Source organism: Miniopterus natalensis, chromosome 3, assembly GCF_054644295.1.
Source record: "Miniopterus natalensis isolate mMinNat1 chromosome 3, mMinNat1.hap1, whole genome shotgun sequence".
Taxonomy (NCBI): Eukaryota; Metazoa; Chordata; class Mammalia; order Chiroptera; family Miniopteridae; genus Miniopterus; species Miniopterus natalensis.
Window position 1 is genome coordinate 16,765,654 of NC_142083.1, and position 24,408 is coordinate 16,790,061.

A 24,408-nucleotide genomic window follows, 5' to 3' on the forward strand; every position below is an offset into this window, starting at 1 on the left:
TGAAAAAATATTGCTTTTTACTGACTTTGCTAAAGTGATCTGGCATCTTTATTGGATTACTAAATGTGGTTTATACCCTGGAACTGCCTGAGAATATTCTAGAGCTCTTGGAATTATGTTACAGTTGTCAGCTTTTCATTCCCTAAGGGAATAGACCTTTGGTAAACAGTAGTGAAAGAAGTATACAATGACCAAATATATTAGTCAATCAATCAATCAAGTATGAGTTAGCCTGATCTTCAAAGAATAAGGACTCTACTAATATGCATATCTATTTTTATGTACATTTGGAATTCAAAATCATTCTAAGTCTTCAATTAACTGGGAGGAAAATATTTAAATTCTTATATCAAAGTTTTCTTTTTTTCTGATATGCTGCAATGTAGAATAAGAATATATATTGCTTTCTCTTTCCAGCTAAATAATTTATTGTTAATTAGCTATCTAGATTTGAACACCAGTCACTGAAATCATACTCAATGACCTGATGTTATAAAAATGCAGATTGGAGAGAGAAAAATGCTACAGGGGAATTGTTTTTCTTATAGGAAGCCATATTTCCTCCTCTGCTATTTTTGTAATATAAATTACATGATCCTTGGTATAGAATGCCTCTGACACAGCATTCCTTTCTGTCACTCTTTATAGAGGCAGAGTGGCATAATGAAAATAGTACAGCTTTGCAGCCATAAAACCTAGGCTCACAAGGAAAAGATATTAACATTTGTTGAATATATACTGTGTCTCAGACTATGTTAGGTGTTTTGCATTCATTATCCAGTTTAATTTGACCCTCAGAACAACACTATGATGCATCATAAATTGTGACTACAAGCATGCTCTGGAAACAGAGTCATCTCTAGGTGAGAATCCAAACTCTACTACTTCTAGGGGGTGTAACCTTGGGAAAGTTGCTTAACTTCTCTGTGCTTCAGTTGTAAAACTATAAAAAATAATGGAGGTAATAGTGATAGTAACTTCATTACAGAGTTTTTATGGTGATTAAATCTGACTTTATTTTTAAAGTGTTTAGATTATTATCTAGCAAATAATAAGAATCAGATAGTGCAGGGTTTTTAGCTCACACAGATTATTAGAAGGATAGTGGCAACTATGTACATGGTGTATTTTTCTAATGGTCAAATCATACATTAGTATTTGCATTTGGATCTGTTTGAATAGGTATCCCTGGCTCTTTTATTATAAAATCATGAGGCAGTCAACTACCCAACATCCTGAAGATAAACAAAGGCAAAAGGAGAATTAAAGCTTAGTACCTGTGACACAGAAGACATTTGATGCCTCTTTGCATAGAAGATGAATGAATAAATTAATAACATCTCTGACTTCTGACTCTTTCCATTGTATCAGGATACTTCTTGCTCAGGCAGCATGCATATCAATTAAGGGAAAGCCTTTGATCTCCTTTGACAAGCCAGATGAGCGATATCACCTATCCTGTCAACCACAACCCTATTAAGGGTCTCTTACATGACAAATTCAGAGGGTTATGAGTAAGTACTTTAAAAACTGTAAAATACCATCTAGGTGTATGCTGTCATTTGGCAGGTGAAAACGTGCATGTTACAAACAAACCTGGATTTGAAACTTGCTAGGTTTGTGACTTTCGTACCTTATTTTGTTGTTGAAACAGTAAATGGCATTGTTTTCTTGATTTTTCTTTCTGATATTTAGTTATTGGTGTATAAAATTGCCACCCATTTCTGAATATTAATTTTTTATCCTGCTAGTTTGCTGAATTCTCTTATTAGATCTAGTAGGTTTTTGGTGGAGTCTTTAGGGTTTTTTATGTACAGTATTATGTCATCTGTGAAGAATGACAGTTTTACATCCTCCTTTACAATTTGGATGCTTTTATTTCTTCTTCTTCTCTGATTGCTGTAGCTGTTAAAAATATAAAGATAAAAATAAAAGGAAATCTATCTTTTGCAGTAGCATGGATGGACCTGGAGATTCTTATGCTAAATGAAATAAGCCAGGCAGAGAAAAACAAGTACCATATGATCTCACTTATATGTGGAATCTAATGAACAAAATAAACTAATGAACAAAATAGAAACAGAGGCCTGGATACATGGAACAGATGGACAACTGTCAGAGGGGAGGGTGTTGGGGGGCTGGATGAGAAGAGGTGAAGGAATTAAGAAAAAAATATATACATATATGTTATATTAAGCAAACACACACACATATATGTTATGTTATATGTTATATATAGACACAGACAATAGTGTGGTGATACCCAGAGGGAAAGGGTGATGGGGGAAGGTGTAGGTGGGCAAAAGGGTGGGGAGGGGGTCAGGAAAAGACTTTGCTTGGGTCGATGGGCACAATATGCAATGTGCAGATGATGTTTTATTGAGTTGTACACTTGAAACCTGTATAGTTTTGCAAAACAATGTCACCACAATAAATTAAAAAGAATAAAAGGAATGAAGAAAGCCTAAGGAATTTATGGGATTAACAGCAATTAAGCTAAGCAGCAGCACAACAGTATAAATCTCTCTGGTAAAGGAAAATATAAAAACAAATATGGACTACTGTAATAATGTAATAGTGATTTTAATTGTGGTATAAAAGTTAAAACACAGAAGTATTAAAAATAGCTATAACTGTAAAATATGTTAATGAATGTACAATATAAAATGATGCAAATCTTGACATTGGTAATATCAAATGTGTGTTAGGGAGAGAAGTAAAAACATGGAGTGTTTTTATGTCGTTAAAGTTAAGTTGTAATCAACTTAAATGGATTGTTAATAAGCTCTAAAGAGTATCTTACCTAATCTTCTTACGTAGCTACAAATATGCTTTGAGTCTGGGAAGCTAATGTTCAGAAAGGTAAGTAACAAATCTAAGGTCACACAGCAATTTAGTACTGAAACAAGTTACCTGAGCATTGTAACCAGTAAACTGCAAGCAGCAAATTTTCATATAACCTGAGGATTCCCAGTGGGGAAGGAAGCCATGCTTACTTACGAAGACTTGAAATCCCAGCTCACATTTGATCTCCTTGTCTGTAGCTTTGTCTACATCGTTCAGTATTTTACTCTCCTTCCAACATTTTCTCATTTTAACAACTATTTAATGACTACATTAATAGCTATTATGGAGCACCTCCATTTGATTCAAATGATAAGATTCTTATTCTAATGATAATACAGAGATCTGTCATAAGTGCTGTTGGCTATGCTAAAGTATTCTAAAAGAATTCAGAGGCAGGAAGAGTCACTGCAACCCCTCTGATCAGAAATAGTTTCATATGTAAAGTGGTATCCAAGCTGATCTCAGATGTCAAAGGAAAAGCGAGATGGATTATGAAACAATGGAGTGCACTTAGTTTTAGTAGAATATGTTGCTTTATACTGTGGAGTTGTGTAAAATAAATCTATTAGGGATAGACTGGACACAGTTTTGAATTCCAGGTCAAAATTTTGAATTCTATGGTTGCAGCCGAAATTTTGGGGAGCAGTTAACACTCACCCTAGGGAATGAAAATTGAGTCCCCATCAACTTGGGGGGTGGAGAGGAATTGGTGGCAGACAGCATTGCTCCATCAAGCTCCATCCTGGGGACAGTCCTCATTCAGTGACTAGTGGTTTTGGCTATAAAGGTTTGGCTCCTATACCACAATTCAGGAAAATGCTGATGTGTTAACTCAGCTGTTATGATTGCATCACAGTCTAACTAGTCTGCCCAGTCCTGCCTACTTCCCTTCTCCCATAGGTGTTTATCTGAGAGCCATCCCTAATAAATTTAATGCATGCTAATCCATATCTCAGGGTCAGCTTTCTTGGGAGCCTGACTTTCAAAAGTTGTAGTCCATGGAAAACCAGGGGGTTGCAGAATATTTTACAAACAAAAAGTACATTAGAAAGTTTCATACAATTGTTTTATCTTTCAAGATGGTGAACTGAATTTGGTCATTTGCTCTGCTCTTTTCCAAAATATCAATAAAATTATATCAAAAGAATAATCTTATAATAGCAAAACAGAATAAAATGGAACCCTTAGTGGAAAAAAAATAGTTTATTTTTACAAAGTTCTGCGAAACAGAAAGTGTGAACTGCTATTGAAGGAAAGAAAAGTAATGGAATAGGTACTGAAATATTAAATAGGAAGGGACTGCAATGGGAGAGAAGGCAAAAGATTGTTAAAACAGAAGGCACAGCAAAATTCTTCTTCAAATTCAATGTGTAGTTTAAATGTAAAGTGGTACTTAATAAAATTATTAAAATACTAATTTTTGTTCAGAAGAGGGAAAGAGATGAAGTTTTATATCTCTGAGCTAATTCCTCAACTTTTCTAGAAGAGCATCAGAAGAGTATGTGTTCAATAGATAATTTAGAAAGGATTATTTAAGTGTGTAATCTCCAAAAAAAGAGCTATGTCTAAGTAAATATTGCTGAGTTTGAAAAATTGGACTAAGAACAAGACATGGCAAAACAGTCAACTCTCTTTTATCATAAGCACCTCTGAACTAGTTAACATTTTTATTGCCTGTATTCCTATGATAATATTTAAAACAATGGTCATATTAACCTAATAGCAACTGTTAATCCAATAGAAGAGATGAGTGGGGAAAGAATGCAAATTGAATCACTAATTAAGATACCATCAAAAGTTCAGCCAACTAATTAGGATGGCAGTAGGAATGGAAGTGTCACTATCAGTGGCCAAGGGTGGGTGACTGAAACAACAGGAACAGATAAGAAAAAACCGTGGTCAGTAAGAGTAGCTGGTGTGAAGGATCAATGTAAACCCTTCCTCTTCCACCTATTTTGTTTTGTTTTGTTTTGTTTTGTTTTGTTTTGTTTTGTTTTGTTTTGTTTTGTTTAGATGCATGTAGAATAGTTGCTAAAAAATGATCAGCAGGCCACACTGGAAATGTGAGAATAAAGTATGGGAAGTAGTTGAACTGTAGGTTCTATTTCATACTTTAAAGAGAAGAGATCTTAAAATATTAATCATTGCACTTATATACATCTAGTGCCTTCTCCTTTTCATTTGAAAAGTACCTTGAAAATGTCTCCAGTGTTTTAGTAAAGTCTCTTTTAGTAAAGTCTCAGTGGAAAATAACAATTCTTATGTATCAACCTCATGTCCTCCCGTAGGATGAGTTCTATAATGAACCCTCATTAGCAACTGTTGACTTAAAATTGTGGGTGGTGGAAACGGAGATGTGTTGTCCAAAAGGTGCAAACTTTCAGCTCTAAGATGAATAAGTTCTGGGGGCCTAGTGTACATACAGCATGGTGACTTTAGTAACAATACAGTGCTATTGTATGTTTGAAACTTTCTGTGAGTAGATCTTAAATGGACACACAAAAAATGGTAACTATGGGAGGTAATATGTGTTAACTGACTTTATTGTGGTAATCATTGCACAATATATAGGAATATCAAATCACCACATTGTAGACTTCAAACTTACATAATGTTATGTGTCAATTACATCTCAATAAATGGCAAAAAACTCATTAGGCATGACCCATTATATTCTTTGAAAAACTATATTTTAAATATATTTAATGATTTACTTTGACTTATTTTCTATATATTTTTATTCCTCCACAAAGTTGTACCCTATTTTGAAGATGGCGGATTTAAAAGGTAAGTATAAATACGTGAAAAAGAGTTAGTGTAAAAGGACTATCCCCTCCTTCCTTCATCTTTCCCACTTGCTTTTCTCAGTAGCTGTCTCTGTGAAAACAGGAAATTCTCTTTAAACATTGAAAAAAAGACCCAAAGAAAGAGAACATATAAGGCAGGTTGAGTTAGCCTCTAAATATTTCAAAACCTCTGATCATCTTTTTCTTCTTCTTCTCTTTATTTTAGGTATTCCATCCTTGCTGTTTCAGTTTTTAGTCTTTCTTTGGCTTACGTTTAAAAGCCTGGTAAAGATGAATGCGTTGGAAATCTAAATATGTTAAAAGTGAACTTTGTTAGCAAAAGGTGATTGAGGTTTCTTTGACCTCTGACTTCTTAATGCTGCTAGAAAATTTATTTTTTCATTTTGTGTCTATTTGCCAAAATGTCCAATAAATCATTTAGTAACGATTTTGAGAAGTCACTCACTGGTGACCCCATGTATCTGTTATGAGGCGTTGTCCAGGAAATTTGCATTATATTTTTATATGTAGGCAAATAAAAAACACCTCTAGTTTTTTTTAATCCTAATAATATGGCATAATTCTGATCTATTCTACATGTTCTTAAATAAGTAGCTATAGATATAATTTTTGTATTGATCTATACCCTTAATGCACATGTATCACATATAAACTATAAATTATAAGGTAGAATCTTTCTTAAAGTGACACTCCTATTTATTTTTTTATTTACTCAAACAGACTGTCAAGTACAAATTTAATATTGCCACTAGAATGATTTATCCATTTACTCAAAAAGTCTGTGCCCTACTATGTGTCAGACATTAAAGTGAGCTCAGTCCCTGTGTTCACTGAAGAATGAATTGGCCTGGTGTGCCTGGTATCCACAAATGCAGCCTTGCATGCTGTTTTGTCAGGGATTCATAGGGGTCAGTGGGGGAGAAGCTTCAGTGTTCACTGGTATACTTTTAGGAGCTGGGGCTGCACCAGCTCATATTGACCCATTTGATAACCCCTACTATGCAGAGATAGCTGAGAGGAGTGTGTTATACATGTGAAAAAAGTTTGAGAACCTTCTTTTTGGCATTTTAGTCTTAGATCAAACAGCAATTTCAACCTTTTTCATCTCAAGGCACACATAAACTAATTACTAAAATTCTGCAGTACACCAAAAAATATACATTTTTGCCTATCTGACAAAAAACTAGATATAATTTTGATTCGTTCACACCATACAGCTATTGCTGTGTCGGCTGTTTTCATTTTTTAATTTGACAATCTAAGGGAAAAGAGGTCAGTGCCCCTGATTAAATAGTCAGGTATTGCTTTTCTAAAAATTTGATTTCAGAGAGGGAAGAAGGGGAGAGAGAGAGAGAGAGAGAGAGAGAGAGACAGAGAAACATCACTGTGAGAGAGACATATTGATTGGCTGCCTCTCTTATGGCACCCCGACCAGGGATGGAACCTGCAACCTAGGTATGTGCCCAGACAGGAATCAAACCCACAACCTTTGGGTGCATGGGAAGACATTCCAACTAACTGAGCTACACAGACCAGAGCAGGTATTGTATTTTTTAAAAGTTCTTGAGGCACACCAGTGTGCCGTGGCACACAGTTGAAAATTTCTGGATTAGTAGATAACAAATAGAATTACTCTTCTTTAGTTTAGAAAGTGCTCGTGTCAGGGGCATTCTTATTGTACTTCTCTTCTAAAAAAGGGCAAGTATTAATATGTTTTGACCTACCTGCCCTTTTATTCAATCTCTTTGAGAACTCAAAAGAGCCCTAAGTTTTTGGATTAAAAGATAGAAGCTGTGCAATACACATAAAAATATGTAGACTTTTATGTATGCTAGATTTTAAAGTCCTTGAAGATGAGGTTAATGCATCACCAATTCCAACAGAGGCCTTGACATATATTAAGAAGTCAGTAAAACTTGAAAAATATATTTGGCCTCAAGATAGTACATTAATTTTAGTAATCTAATGATTTCTGCGTATTGCTACACCATCAGATTGACGATGAACATTAGAAGATCATTAACATGGCTATAACTTACCAATTATCATCCCTGTAATATAATAATACTATCAACTATGAATTATTATCAGATAAATTATTTTAGCTCTAAAAATTACTGAAGGGAAAGATTTTCAGAAGAATGACTAATGTCGATAACTATCCAAGTTAATAACCGGTAGTAGTTTTTCCCCATAAACTTGGATATGCGTATATTTTAGAAAAAAATTGATGTAAATGAGGAAGCAAATATGTAACTCTTTGCTCAAGTAGTGATTAGCATAAGTGTAATATAATGTTACTCTCTTGTGACCAGTATAGTGACCTAAAATTGAAGATTAATGACTGTCCATTTTTTTTCCTAAAAAATAGCTTCAATCCAACTAAACAACCTGAACACAGAGTACCTTACACAAATAATTTATTTCAATTCAATTAATAATAGCTTTAATACAATATGAGAGCATCAAATGATTTATATGAATGATCATTTTTATCATCTGTAGTGATTTTTAGCTAATTAAATTTGTGATAGCTTTAAAAATATTAGCAATATTTTTTATTTATTTATAGTAAGACTCATTGATTTTGAAATGGTTTTAGTGATCATATTTGGTGTTTTTAGATAGATCATATTGTTTTTGCTTAAACAACATTCTAGTTCATTTCTAATATGAAGACAAGAAAATATCTTGCAATGGTAGTGTAACTGAATATGTACTTTCATGGACAAGTGACAATGCAACTTAAAATAATTAGGCATCAGAAAGAGTAAAAGAAGTCAAGAGAACCATCTTCTAAGAGTATATGAGACTTCCAGTTTTATAAGCCCAAATTATAGGGGTAAACCTTGAAATTCCCTCTCTCTCAAACTCTACAACTAAATTTTCACTATGTTGACTTTTAGCTTCAAAATCTTTCTCCAATGCACCAGTCTTGATAGTATCAAACTAGAACAGGCTAAGCTGCCTTTTGAGTGAACAAATTCCAAATCCACTCTTGCCTCAATCCAATATCTTTAATAAAACTAAAATAATATTTTTTAATTGAAATATGAATATTTTTCATCCCAAAAGCATTCACCATCTTCTTCCTATTGCTTTTAGGTAAAAATTCAACATTGAGGACCTTGACAACCCTGACCCTACCTACCTCTTTTTACAGTTCTAGCCCATGCAATTCTCTTTCATCTCTCTTAACTTTCTTTATTAAGTTTTCTTCAACATGATCCCTGTTATTATAAAATATTTGCACATAGTCCTCCCTCAGTATATGCAGGACTCCCTGTGGATACCAAAATCCAACAATGCTCAGGATGCTCAAGTCCCTTACATAAGATGCAGTAAGTAGTATTTGCATATAACCAATGCATACCTTACTGTATACTTTAAATCATCTCTAGATTACTTATAATACTTAATATTATGCAAATACTATGTAAAAAGTTGTTAAACTGTATTGTGTAAGGAATAATAAGAAAAAAGTCTGTACATATTCAGTTCAGATGCAGCAATCCCAGGCCTAACTACATCATACATATCAGCAACAGCATGACTTTTTTCTTTTATTTTGTTTATTGATGAGAGAGATGGGGTGGGGGGTGGGGACATTGATTTGTTGTTCCTCTTATCTGTGCATTCATTGGTTGATTCTTGTTTGTGCCCTGACGGGAGCATGAACCCACCACAACCTTGGTATATTGAGATGATGTTCTAACCAACTGAGCTACCCAGCCAGGGCCACGACATGACTTTAAAAAATATATATTTTTTTCAATCTTTAGTTAGTTCAGTTCACAATGAGGAACCTCCAGATATGGAAGGCTGAGGCTTTTATTTCCTTAAACACTCTTGTCTCTGCCACAGCATTTTTGGCTGGATAACATAATACATATTTCTCAGCTCATTTATTATTTTTTCTGTGAAGATTTCTTGAATTTCAGTATTATATAATTTATAGCACCTAGTGTTTTTCTTTAATTGCACTATAAAATATTTATTTATAGATGTGTTTGTGTAATTGATTAGTGTCATTCTCTGTTCCACTGGACTTTGAACACAATGAAAGGAGGCGCTGTATTTATTTTTCTCACTATTGATATTTAGTGTTTTGTATTGCACCACTCATATATTCAGCTCTTGATATATATATAAACTGACAAACTAATGGAATAAACTGAGATATTAGTTGCAAATCACTATTCCCCCCCTTTGTCATAAGACTTGCCTTGGCTGCTATATATGGTTGATATAACATCATTCCAGTTCCAAGATGAGATTACAAGAGGCAGTCTTGGCTTAGCCATTTTTGCTCTGTCATCTGCTATGAGAAAACATATCCCAGGTAACCATGATCCCAGAATTTAGATATGTATGGAATAGACTTGAACCCAGCCAACATCTTAGAGTCAGGTAACCGATCTGAGTTGAGCTCAGCAGATCCAGAACTTACCCACACACACATGAGTGTGAAATAAATTCTTTGTTTAAGCTACTCTGTGTTCAGGTTGTTTTCAGTAATAGCTAATTGATAAATTCCTAATATATAAACAGATTATAATTTATAGTGGGAATCATGGCCATTTATTGAAATATGCAAATATAATATTTTAACCTATCTTAAATTATACTACTTATATTTAATTATAGTATATAAATATAAATACCCATTATTACATATAATATGTATTTAAATTATCTCTTGCTATTGAAGAAAAATATTCTGATACTCATTGAAAGGATTAATTAAAGTTTATATAAAAAGACAATGTTTTGAATTCTTTTATGCTTGTAAAAGTTGTTTTCCTTATTTAACTACATACCTTTTTCAAGTTGCAGCCTTATCAAACTTAGTATCGCTTTATTCTTTGTACCTAAATATATGTATTGGGAGAAGTTGAGTCTGGTAGGTTCCTTTAAATTTTTGGTTTCATCTTTGAAAACATATGCCTCTGTTTGGCAGAGAAATGTCTTTGAACCATAACTAAGACTAGATTTCATTTTCACTTGTTATCTTCCAAGAATTGAAGAGTAATTGGAGCAATAAGCTTATGGTCTGTAGCACTCACTATACTGCTTTAGTGAATTGCTATTTTCATAAGAAGGCAGACTGTACCGTGGTTACTCACAGGGGGTGTGTTTTTGATGAATGGCAAGAGTGGGATGCCTCAGTCATTAAAAACTCCAGGCAGACGCTATTTGTAGAAGCACATGCTGATGCTCACAGGCAGTGGTGCATAATAGTAAAAAATGAATAAGAATTATCTTTTTTAAAAATAGCGTAGGCATCTCAAGTTTTCAAGGATATATTTTAGGTTCACTGACTTCTAAAGGCTATATCATATCAACATATAGTTTATTAGTCTCTTTTTACACTTCTAAGAACTACAAAAATCATCAAATATCATCCAGTCCAGTTTTATAAAGCTTCTGGGGACTTTAAAATATACTGATGCTCAAAACTGCCCCAGACAAATTTGGGTCATTGGACTAGAGCATGAATCTTTTTAAAAAGTCCCCAGGATAATATTTCTATGCATTTAGGTTTTAAAACTGATTCTAGTCTTATTTCATCATTTCATGAAGGGGGAAACTGAGGCCCAGAGAAGTAGGGTGGTTTATCCAAGGTGACCAAGAACATTGGTATAATTGTTAGTGAGACCCAACCAGCTCCACAGCATAATATTTCCTGTAATATGGTGAGAAAAGCCTCTTTTAAACAAGATCATTTTCTGTGACTTTATTCCTCTATATCAGCAAATATAAGCTTTAACTTTAAATGCAAGCTCATATTACTGCTAAACAGATACTTTTTTATGTTACCTTTTATCTGTATTTTTTATTTTTTTAAATATGTTTTTATTGATTTTAGAGAGAGAGAGGAAAGGAGAGGGGGGGAGACAGAGAGAAACATCGATCAGCTGCCTCCTGCATGCACCCTGACCAGGGATCAAGCCCACAACTTGGGCATGTGCTCTGATAGGAAATGAAATGGTGACTTTTTGGTGCACAGGGGGACAACTCAACCAGCTGAGCCTCACCGGCCAGGGCTAGATATCTGTAATTTGAAGTAGTAGATACTATCTCAGAAATACTAAGTTCAAAAATAAATGCTTTCATGTCTAATTATGATATAAAACCTTTTAATGATAAAGTATATATTCTTTTTTTCACTAGATATAAACTAGTATTTGATTCTCATATTTATCAATCACTTTGTGTCCCCACATTGTAACAGAGAGAGCTCATATGCAGGTCTGTTACATCTATTTTATCTATATATGGAGAGTATAGAGAGAACTGGTAAAAATAGCAGAAAGCAAAAAGGATTGAAGAGGGCTGTTTGGAAATGTGAAGTAACAGTCAAAATTGTGTGATTTTAAATGAAATGTATAGATAATACTGTTTGTAGAACATAAGTAAATATTGAAAGGGAGTCCGTAAGAATACATATTATTTTTGTAAACTAATTTTTCCCAGATTAACAGAGCTGTTAGTGGTGGTAAGTTAAAATATATTGAAAGGATTTTACCAAATCCTTTCCTGCTATAGTCATGCTATTTTTTTATTTATAGATTTACAATATAAGTAAAGCAAAAACCTGAAAATAGCTTATGTGTTTGATCTATGAAAAAAATAAACAAAGGGGATTAAATATAAACATCCAAAATTAACATGTATTTTTTATTGAAATCATTGGGGTGACATTGGTCAATAACAGTACATAAGTTTCAAGTGTAAAATTCTAAACCACACCATCTGTATCCTGCATTGTGTGCTCACCAAAGTCTATTCTCCCTTCATCACTGTATTTTCTAAATTCCTTTTCTTTCAAAAGGAGAATGCTCTGTCATTTAATGTAGTATAAATCAGTATATCATAGTATCATGGAAATTTGTGTTTTTTACCTATCCTGTTAATGCATATATTTGTCATGAGAAGGAGCACAGACTTCGACATCACAGGACAGTGAATCTTTACTAACGTTAAAGTGCTCCCTGGAGAAAAGCAACTCTGTGCATCACAGGACAAACGGATCATCTCATTAAAGATGATAATATTAATAACACCATCCGAATCTAACATTAGCTAAGTCATATCACTAAAAGACTTAGAAGTGTCCAAAAGATCTCATCCGCTTTTGCTAGTTTTCTAAATGTGTCTCTGAGAAGGCTGAGGCTGTTTAATGCCCGTTTCACTGCAACAAGGTCATTTTTAATGAACAAAAGTTAATTAGGCCCAAATTATCTCTCTTGGTGCAACTGGTGCTATCATGATTTGAAGAGTCTCAGACTGCTGGGCATAGGGAGAAAAAATTAAAAGTCTATCTTACTAACAATGTCAGTCTAGTATTTATAATGAAAGAAATTCCACTGGGAGCAAAGGAAAACAAATAGGAAAAGCCTAGAAATTGTTTAAGGGGAAAGAGGACAGGAAATCTGCAGAATGAATATAAGAAAAGTATAAACTAGCAGTAGTATAAAATGATAACAGGAGGCAATTGAACATGAATGTTAAACAGAGTCTAAACTTCACTGAGAGCAAATGTTGATGTACTAAATGAACACACACACACACACACACACACACACACACTTGATGTTGAAATAGAAGCACCTTGACAATCTCAGTTGAATCATACGTTAGCACTGCCTTGATCTGATTCAACTGAGTTTTTTGTTTGCTTATTACTACACTATGTTAACAAGATAGCCTTTTCTGTTTCTTTTAAAAATGTTATATTATTTTTCAGTTGAAATATCTTCAGATTGACCTACTAGTTTTTTGTCACAGCAATATGATTACTTATTAACAGAGGATAGAGGATTTAACAGAATCAAGATGGATTTTTAAAAAATAATAGATGTGGAAATATGAACTCATTTATTACCGTAGATTGAATCATATAAAATTGTCAGTTATCAGCTTCTCTGATTCAGCAGATCAGGTGGGATAACTGTATCTGAGAATGATGGAACTACACAGAGAAGTATCTAAATTATGATTTTTAACTCAATAAGAAAGATACATCGGCATGTACCTTTATAAAAATAATTTCATAATAAGCTTTCTTTCAAAGAAGGTCTTTGCAGTTCCTCTTACCATTCCAACCCTGTTGACTGTAACTTATCAAATGCCAAGTATTCTCCAGTTTTCTTTGAATCAACATCTGGTACACTCACTGCCTTCTCCCTCTTATCTGCAGTCCTAGAAAGTCATTATAAAGTAACTTCCAGCAGCCTGGCTCTCATGGTCTGTCTGCCTTTAAGCACTGATTTTACTCTTTTTATTTCTTTGAGAAAATGTACCTGTGAATTCTTGAACTCTAGTGTTTCTCATATTCAAAGCAAAAGAGGTATTAAGAAGTCTGCTTTTATGACAGTGTTGAAAATTATAAAACCAGCTGTGCTAAATCACACTATATTGCCTTAAAAATGTGGACTTAAGAAATTTGAAATAAAACCTCAAACATTATATTAACTACATGGTTCATTTGTACCCCCTTTAGAACTGGCATGGAGGGTGAAAGTGAGGGCCCTGATGGAATACGGAGGTTAGACTGGACAAAACAAATCCTTTGTTTGTTTGTTTTTAACATTTGTAAAACAGGGTGAATATAAATGTGAAGATCACTGTACAAAACAAGAAAGGAGTGAAATTTCTAAATGGGTCAATCTTAACAAAAAATGTCATTGTTTTTAGTTTTCAATATTAGCAAGCAAAAAAGTAAAATTGTAGAATGCAGAAAACACAAAGTATATGAAATAGCATTTTCTTTTTTTTCTAAATAAAATTTTATTATTGTGTTTTCAGTTGCAATTCATGAAATAGCATTTTCAAGTGTCCTTAATGTGGAGAATTAAGAATATTCATTAGCTACTACAGTAATGGTTTTAATTTCAATATCTATCTTTACATAATTTATTATTTACAAAATCTTAGTGATGATCTAATTCTAATCAGATATTGTAGCTCTGAAATCACCAGTAGTGAACATAATTAGTTTTCACTAAGCTCTATCTTTATTTATATTTTAAAACCATTCTAATCTATGATTAATCAAATAAAAATATTATATGAAAACATTATAAATAATTTCAAATTTGATTTATAACTTGGGAAAGCAGTGTGGTATAATATTAGGATATAGAACTGCATCTCTAAGTTAGAATTTCTCTGCCAATGTCAGTTTATGTTGGTAAATTTGAGCATGTCTCTTAACCTCTCAGTTATTGGTATCTTCATATTTAAAGCCAGTAGGTCAAAAGTTCAAGACTCCCTTACAGTTCATAAGTGTTGAGTATTATTCTAAGCTATATGAGTAAGCTATTTTAAATTACACATCATTGTTCTTATTAATAAAGCATATGTTTTCTTTTTATGTTTATTCATATAAATATGTAAAGAAATTTAACATATTAAATAAAAAACTTTATGATTTTCCATTAACCATTCTCAGAAAAACTCAATATAATAGTATATCAGGAAAAGATATTCAGTGTAAGTTTATCTTGAAAGTTACTGTCAGAATATGTGATTATTTGTTGCTCCACAAAATAACAGGTTGACGTTTATGGGTCCTAAATCAATCCAATGTAAGCAAATAATGTTCTTTATAAATCTAGGTAGAAAACAGTGCTGAATTCTGAAATGTATATTAAGGTTATTATCTAGTTATTTATTTTCTGTTTACAACAGGAGACAGAGTGTAGTGGTCAAACATTTTTTGAGTATATTTTATAACCTGTTTGAATGCATGTGAGTTTATGCACTCAAACTTTTATTTTTTATTAGTTTTATTGAAAGCTCTTATGTCTAAGACTCTGCACCTGGCACTTTGGTGGTATGACACATTCAATCCTCATGGGATAGGCAATACAAGACATATAATTGGCATGAGAGTGATAACCAGGCAATACTATAGACAGTAGGTAAAATCTAAAGAAGGAAAGAGAACACTCTGGGCAAAGTAACAAGATCAGACCTTACAAAGATTCCTCAACTTGTCTTTTAAAGACAGATATGCTTGAATAGGAAATAATGAGCGAGGAATGTACATTAAATATAGGACATATTCAGATAAATAAGCATTCAGAGACTAAAAAACCTAAGGTGGGTGGCATTGTAATGCAATTAACAGGACAGACTTGAATGCAAATCATCAATCTGATCATAATAGTGAGGCATTGAGCAGGTTTTATAACTTTAGTTTTGTCACTTGCACAATGGTGATAAAAATTGTGCTTACCTTGTGAATTTGTTATTATGACAACTAAATTAAATCAAAGTATAAAATTAAGGTGATTGAAATAATGCCTGGCACATAGTTAATTAGTGTTAATTATTATAACCATTTCATGGAGCAATTTAGAAAAGATTTTCTTGTGAAAATGTCTAAATACTAGGTTAAGGGTTTGCCTAGAATAAAATTTAAAAAATGGTATTAGACATTTTCATTTCTGGCAGTGTATACTTGCCCTTAAGATGGATTACAGCAGAGATGGTAAAGCAAATAAAAAACAAAAATATTGTTGATCAATACTAGTGAATGAGAACCAATAGGGCAGCACATAGTCTGCAACTTCACTGTAGCTACTAGTCACTCGTGGCTCTTTAGCCCTTGGAATGTGACTAGTCCAAACTGAGATGTGTCTTAAGTGGAAAATACATACTGGATTTTGAAGATTTAGTGAAAAAAAAAAAAAAGAATATAAAATATCTCATGAATAACTTTAGTATTGATTACATGTCAAAAGGATAATATTTTGAGTATGTTTGAGTAAATAAAATATGTTATTAAATTTTAAAAAAGAATCAATAGGGCGAGGCAACGGGTATGGGAAATTATGAGAACTTAGAGTCGGGGTTGAAGCCACAATGTAGAATGAGAATGATTCAAAGGAAAGATCCTTGGCAGAAATAAAGAAATCATAATGAAGAGCTTGTTTTGGCAGAAAAACAGTGATTTTAGTGTGACATATTTTCTGTTTGAAATGACTTCTAAATGTCAGCATATCTGCCAATTTAAATTAGATGTGCTTTCATTGTAAGTCAATTTAATTTCATATCTGTTGATGCCTCATGATAGACATGGGCCACGGTACACACAAAATATTCTTTTTAAAATATTTTATAGATGAAAAGTTAAGGAAATTAAGACCGAGTGAGATGATTTACCAGCAGAGCCAAGTCCCCTAACTCCCAGGACATTATCTTACTATTCCATTTTATAATTATATGGAAGAAAATACAAGAATCTGTGAGCATAATCTCCAATATTAGAAAACATAGCCCCCTCCCAATTAAAGAGAACCTACTGGACAAGTGTGCTTATTAGTTTAAGGAAGGTGTTTAAAGAGAAAATATAAGGTAATAATATTTAAATATCATTATTTAAATAATTTACATTAAATTATTTAAATTATCCCTAAGGACCAATAATTATGCAACAAAATGGTAAGTCTCACTGGAGTAGATTCCAAAGGGCTGCCAACACCAAAGAAAACTATACAGTACAGGAAAGTGATGGCTGAGCTGAAGGAGTAGACTGCTAAATAAGAAACTGAACTTAAGCAGGGAACATTCTCGGGAAAGCATATTTCTTAAGGAAGGTATGGAGCTTCATGTCCCGGGAGGTTAGAAAGACAACAGAATTTACTGGTTTCACATGTATTTACAGAGTATCGAATTATTTATTTTTTTAAATTTATCTTTATTGTTGAAAGTATTACAGACATCCCCCTTTTTGCCCCACTGACCCCCTCCTGGTCCAGGTAGTTAAAACAAAGAACATATTTTGCTGGAATGCAGATGCGGCTCTTCTAAGATGTACATGGTTAGGTTTTGTTGCTCTAAGTAAAAATTTGATATGAATGGAAAATAAAAGGGTTTTTCCTTGGGCTTTTAACAGTTTTAATTTAAATACAGTTTCATGAAAATCTTAAAAGCCATTATCTCTGTTTTGTGACTTGGCTCTGTTTTCATCGGTTAAGTCTAACGTAAGGAGGCCAAGGAGTATTTTGTGGTCAGGTCACAAGTTCCTCAACTTTATCTAGGGTTTCTGAGCACAGGGTTAGGCTGTCTTCGGGCAGTGTCTCCACACGGGCTAAACAGAAACCCATCCGTTTTGGAGTTGGGATTGGGCTTAAAGAAACAAGATGCTATGAGAAGGAAAATGCAGAACTCCCAGTTAGAAGGGAAGCGTGCAGAGGCAGACAGCCTGCTCTCTCTACCCGCTTTCTCATTGTGTATGTCGGTGCCATTTCTGAGCAGTGACAGATGCCGGCAAGAGGAAAGGCATGGAGACAGGGCAAAGCAGAAACCTGAGTGTCACGCTGCTCAAGCTCTCATTTACGCTAGGCCTTGGCCCAGTGTTTTGACATTCTTGCAAAAGCAGCCTTGCACGCTCTTTAACTTACCTTTACAACTCTTGAAACTGTTCCCAGACACATTTTTGTGACCTTGTAACCCTTGAGGTGTTCAGGTGGGGAAATATACAGCATTCAGTTAGCTCTCTAAGGAGTGAAGGTGTGAAGACGCGTATAAAATATTAACCAGCGTTATCAGACGAGGCTTAAAAGTGAGGAAGTAACTCCTCGGTGGTATGTTTGTAGACTGAGAGCAAGCATGCATTCTCGCCGCAGAGGATCACACGCACGCATGCACACACACACACACACACATTCTTTTCACTTTTAAAGTTCATCTTGTATTTAAATATCCTGCATCGTTAAGTCTGGCAACTTCTCTAATGCGAACGTTTAACCTATATAAATTTTATGTATCTATTAACTCTAAAATAAGTGCATTAATGATTGTGTCTCATGTATAATTTTGTGTCTGGCACGTGGTGGGTACTTAACACATATATATATATATATATATCGGTGCATGGAGAAATGTATAAATAATGTGTGCATTTGTTGACGGATGTCTGGCAGAAACTTGTAACCAAACACATACTTAACCAACACCAACGTATATTTTTTAAAATCACACACTTTTAGTTCAAGTTTTATGAAAAGGTTATATATGTATGCCAAAATAAAATGTTATAAAAACATATTAACAAAACTTTTGTAAATGCTGTGAATCTGATTTAAAAGGTGTTTAATTATATCTACCCTAATAGAATATTAACAAAATATGATTTAATAATTTAAGTCAATAAAATCTATGCATAATGGGAAAATACAGGGGGGAAAAACATTTTCTATGTTCAAGGCCCTCATAAGCCACAATTGCAATAAATAGTATTCAAATTATTATAAATGTCACATCAAAGATACATAGACAGTTATAAATACAAATATACACATTGGTATTTATATATTCAAATAAATAAATATATTTATTAGATAATCAAATCATGTAAGCATTCCTTAGTTTCCTAATCTTTAATCATACACGCCATAATAGAATTTAATGGTCTGCGTTTGGCATTTTCATCTTTGAACTCTCAGCTCTTGGATTTGTTATATAGAAAATAACTGCTTGGGTTTTACTTCTAATTGATATATATCATAACCATTTGCAAGGAGAAACATTTGGTTTTAAAATGATATTAAATTTTTTATCATTGACATTTAATATTTTTAATCTTTGCTTCAACATTGCTAAATCCATTTTTAGTATTGTGTTTAGTGACAGAACTCTTCAACATTTTGAAAATCCCCTACTGCCTGAAAACAATGGAATCAACCCAGAAGCTTTGTATTACCTCGGGGTCCTCTCAGCTTAATGCTAACCACCTAGTAGTTGATGATTTTCAAAAGGCATTCCATTCCATTTACATATTCTGAACTTTTGTGTCTTATCAACTGTTTAAATACATGTTTGATTAGGGCTTTGGCACTGCCTCTTGGCAGATAATTATTAGAGATGGTATTCACACAACATAAGGATAATATTCTAATTTTATAGATATAACATTAGTAATTTATTGCCTAAAAATCACATTTTAATGACTTTTACAGCAAAATTTCCCCACCTTTTCATCAGTTTCTTTTGTAGTTGTATAGACAACATAAATGTGAAAACAGATCCTGTGCCTATGAAGGAGTTTCTCTGTCTTTGTGTAGATCTGGCTCACAGAGAGAGTAAACCTCGGTTTGGGGGCAGCATCTTCTGAGCAGTGCCCGTGAGTCAGCGGCATCTTCTTAGAACCATTTCCCCAGCGCATCTTCTTCCTCTGAGGCCTCACACCTCCTAAGTATCCTCTCCGTCTCCACTTCTCCATTTGTCAAAAGTTGTTGAGCAAACATTTTATATAAATATCTGTTGTACTGAGAATGGATGTTGGGAGGAAATAAAAATGGAGGTAGGATAACCAATTAAAAGATAATTGATAATTCAGACAAAAAATGGCAAAATTTTCTTTAACAAATACTTATTGGCTCTCTATGTGCTAAGCACTGTTCTAGGCTTGGGGGATAAACGTAAAGCATAGGAAAGCAACTGCTGTGTTCTGAGTGCTATTTTCCAGCAGAAGTTTACATGCTAAAGATGAAACAAGTTACTTATACAATGTATTAGATGACTGGTGCCGGTGGGGGGGCTTGCAATGTTCAAAAGTGTGATCAAAGATAGTGACATTAAAAGGAAATAAGAGAGTGGGCTCCACACATTCTTGGGGGCAGAGGAATCGTGTTCCAAGCAGAGGGAAGCACAGATGCTCGGAGATAAGAGCGAGGTTCGCTTTTCAAAATGAGTTGGCCCAAACGGCTCACACCGAGGAGAGCTGTTGGTAAGAGCTTAGCTCAGGACTTGGGAGTGGAGAGTCTGATTGTTTGGAGCCTGGTACACTCTGCCTCAGAGAACTTTAAATTCAATCAGACTAAAAAGCCACTGAAGGTTTGAGGAGAGGCTTAAAAGGGTTGCAACGATGCGGTTAATTGCATGCTTAAAAGTTTATAAAAAATAGGAAACTCTCGTCAATGCTTTAGAAAGGGTTGAAGAATGACCCCAAAAACCTTTGTATCCACAGCAGTTTACTGGTTATCTTCCTGGCAATATAATAAAAATATTTAGACTTCATGTTTAACGCTTCCTGTAATAGCAAAATCCAAAACATCGTATATCACTGGGAGGCACGTGATCTTTCTCCCATGGCGAAAAGCAAAACTATCTATAACACTGTGTGGCAATAAAGTAAAATGCAATTCTTTCTCGATAGATGCTGCTTTAAAGGTAATTGAAAATATTGCTGCAACTTTGAAAGGAAGGGCATTAGAACAAATTAGTCCGTGTGGGAGGTTTGCTCTATAGCAGGTGAGAGAGAACCGGTATTTCTCAGATGAATCGGCTGAAAGCATTTGCTGGATTCTCCTGCAGTATTGAAATAAATGAAGAGCTACTTTTTCTACGAGGCAGTAAAAGAAAGACATATCAGAGACATATACCATCTCAACAGTAAATGACTTCTTCAAAAAAACCTGTATTTTAGGAGACAAAACTACATACCCACAACCACTGATGGAATACCTACTTGGCATGCATTTTAAAAAAGAGGGATATAGTGAACAAATATTATATGTAGTAAGATCCTGCTACTTTCCTACTTAGTGCTAGCGATTGTCTCTACATTTTGTATTTAAAATGTACAGTTATAAATGACTTCTGCTTTAACAAGAGTCAGGCTTTGAATAATATCTAATGAGCAGACATTATAACTGTGTTTAACAACGAAGTTCTTTTATGTTAGCAGACAGGTTCTACATAGGACACCAGGCTTTGTAAAATGGTAAAATAGTACATCTGTCAGCATGCCCTTGGGTCAGTAATCCTGACTCAGTAGGACAAGCTGAGGGGGAATATGGCAGAGCTGAGAATACACTGGACCATCCCACATCTCTCCTTCCCTGTGACCCAGCTGGTCGCGGTATAGTTTTTGTGCTAACACAGTAAAATTATGTTTTAGACATAATGTAAAGATAACATATGACTACTTTTGAATTATTTTTAAATGATTTCAAATTGCTAAAAAGAGGATCTAAAGTTATTTTGCTAACATTAAAATACCTTAATATCCTTGTGCATGTAAATAAGTGTTGCAGTGGTCATTTGAAATCTCCCTTCCAAAACAGCTTTAATTTTGGCTACCCTGCAGTCATGTTTTTAACAGTTTATCAATCAATATTACCTTTTTTTGCTATAATCATCTGAACTGAACTTGCTTCCTTCTTTTTTTCCTTCCTTTCCATTCTTCTTCCTTTGCCCCTTCTCTAGCTATAGTCTCCAGTTTTTTCTACCATACAAATCTAAAAACAACAAAAAAAGAAAACAACCCTCTAAAATGACCTGAATGGAAATTCTTGCAGAGCATGGTAGGCTCTGTTACACTCCCACCCCCCAAAAAATGACCCCCCCGAAACATGTTAATATGTTTACACTACATGGCGAAAGGGACTTGAAGGCGTGACGGAGGCAGACTGGTGGGGTGAGGCGCTTATGCTGGAATATGAGGGTGGCCCAGCGCTCACAGGGTTTCTGTGCAGGGACAGGTCAGCTCAGAGGGCGCGATGACAAAGCAGAGGACAGTCCTGGGAGAAAGGCACACAAGCCAAAGAATGGAGAGGCTTCCAGAAGCTGCGAATGGCAGGAAAGCAGACTGTCCTCTAGAGTGTCCGCTAGGAACCCAGTCCAGCCAACACCTTGATTTTAGGACTTCTGACTGCCAGCTCCCAATGGCAAAAGTCAAGAAGTAGACGTGTTTGCTATATATTCTCTACATGATGTAAAATCTTTTTACTTGTGCACAGACCGTTATGGGAATGGTTATTTGCCTCTTTTTATATCTTTATTTTTCTTTGCATAGTTCTAGTAGCTCTATTTTCACCTCTGGTTTTTGCACCTTGATCTTTCCCTCATGTGGCCCCAAGTGTTTATAACACGATCTAGGCTAATTTGCCATGTTAAAAAGTATTATAATCTACCCCTCTTCCCCACATACAGACACAAACATCTACAGGTTTGCAGACATGGCTACACACTATAGGCCTCATAGCTATATAGAAATCTAGGAAACTAGTTCATTTTATAAGAAGGTTTTCTCCTCACTTTTTGTGCATGCGACTTGGACTACATGAAGTCATAATGGCTACCAAGTCCTACATAAAATACGTTTTAAGAACATTTTGAGAAAGTAAGGATGTCTAAAAGTCTTAAAAAACAAAAAAGTTTACTGAAAGTGTCTGTACTTGTTAATGAACATTCATCAAGATCTATGCATATAAAACAAATACTTTAGATATGAGACATAGAAGAAAAACAAGTGGTTGTTTCTAAATTTGACACAAAATAATTTCTTAATTCATGAATTGGTAACCAAATACAGAATAGAAGGTAATTTTTTAACTTTTAATTTTGTGGCATTCACTTTAATATTGAACAGGTTTTGTAATTATATATTTTAATTGAATAATATAATATTCTTCCCACTGTAATGCAATCACTATAATTTTTGATAATATGTTAAAATAGGTACCTTTATTATAAGAATCCATCAAAGAAAAAAGGAAACAGATGACATACACATTTTTAGTTAAAAAAAATAAGAGGAAGGGCATTTTATATTCTAGCTTTAGAGGAAGCATAATTGATGACATTTGAATGCTCTCTCTTATTTAGGACATTGTCATGAAAATTGCCCTATTTTCCATGCAAATTAAATGTTCTTTCAGAGAAAACATAAAATAGCCCCGGACAAGTTCACAGGCTCTGTGAAATAAGTCTATTCCGCCTTGTAATTTGTACTCTGTTTCCTCACATGGTGCTGTTTGTGTTACTGATGGACCAATTCATCCTTGGTTGTGGGCTTCCTGTCTTTGTAAATCCTTTAAGATGGCCCTGTTTCTCATTACCCATATGCTGAGCCCTTCCATGGTTGTTTGAAGAAAGTTTTATGAATCGCATTATGCATATACAAGGGCATTGGTGTGTGTGGAGTCTATTCTGTTCCATGTCCGAGGCCTCATCTGAATGTTGAAAACAGGAGTAAGAAATAGCCAGTGGCCAATTAATCTCCATATCCTTCTTCTGAAGGTCATGTCAAGGGAGCTTTTCTATTCTATTTAATTACATACCTGGAACAACCTCACTGTTTAGGAGCACATTAATCGCTGTCTAATATTCCTCAAATATTATGAATTAATCATCCAAAATTCTGTGTGTATTTCCTTGACATTTCCAGATTTACCAAGTTTGGAATAATGAGTTTCACTTGTGTATTATCTTCTCTCTTTAGCAGAGATTTTAATTGCCCTATAACTTTTATAACCTACTAAAATACTCCCAGTTGTAAGAATTATAGGAGTTTCAATTTATTTATTAACCTCATATAATTTTAAAATTGCAATTAAATTTCTATTGTTTTCTATCTGAAGCATAAAAAATTAGTTTGTTGTCCTGTGAAGACCTTTACAGATTTTTTAGAAATATCTTGACAGTTTAGATTACCATAAGCCTAACATCCTTTAGATGAGGTACACCTGAAAGAAAGTCGGTGTTCATTTACTCTCTGGGATGCTGTGTTATAAGCATGTTGTTAATAGTATGTTTCTTACCTTCTTCAAAAATCTAATGAAGAAATAGAACAAAGAATAATTTTTAAAAAGAACGCTGTCTTTTATTAACTCATTTCTACTAAATCAATCATAATATTTTAGATATTGAAGTGATCCTTAAGATCTATATTTTTTAAATTTTCATTGGTATTCCAGCAGAAGATTGAATCTTCCAGATGTTATTAATAAGAGAT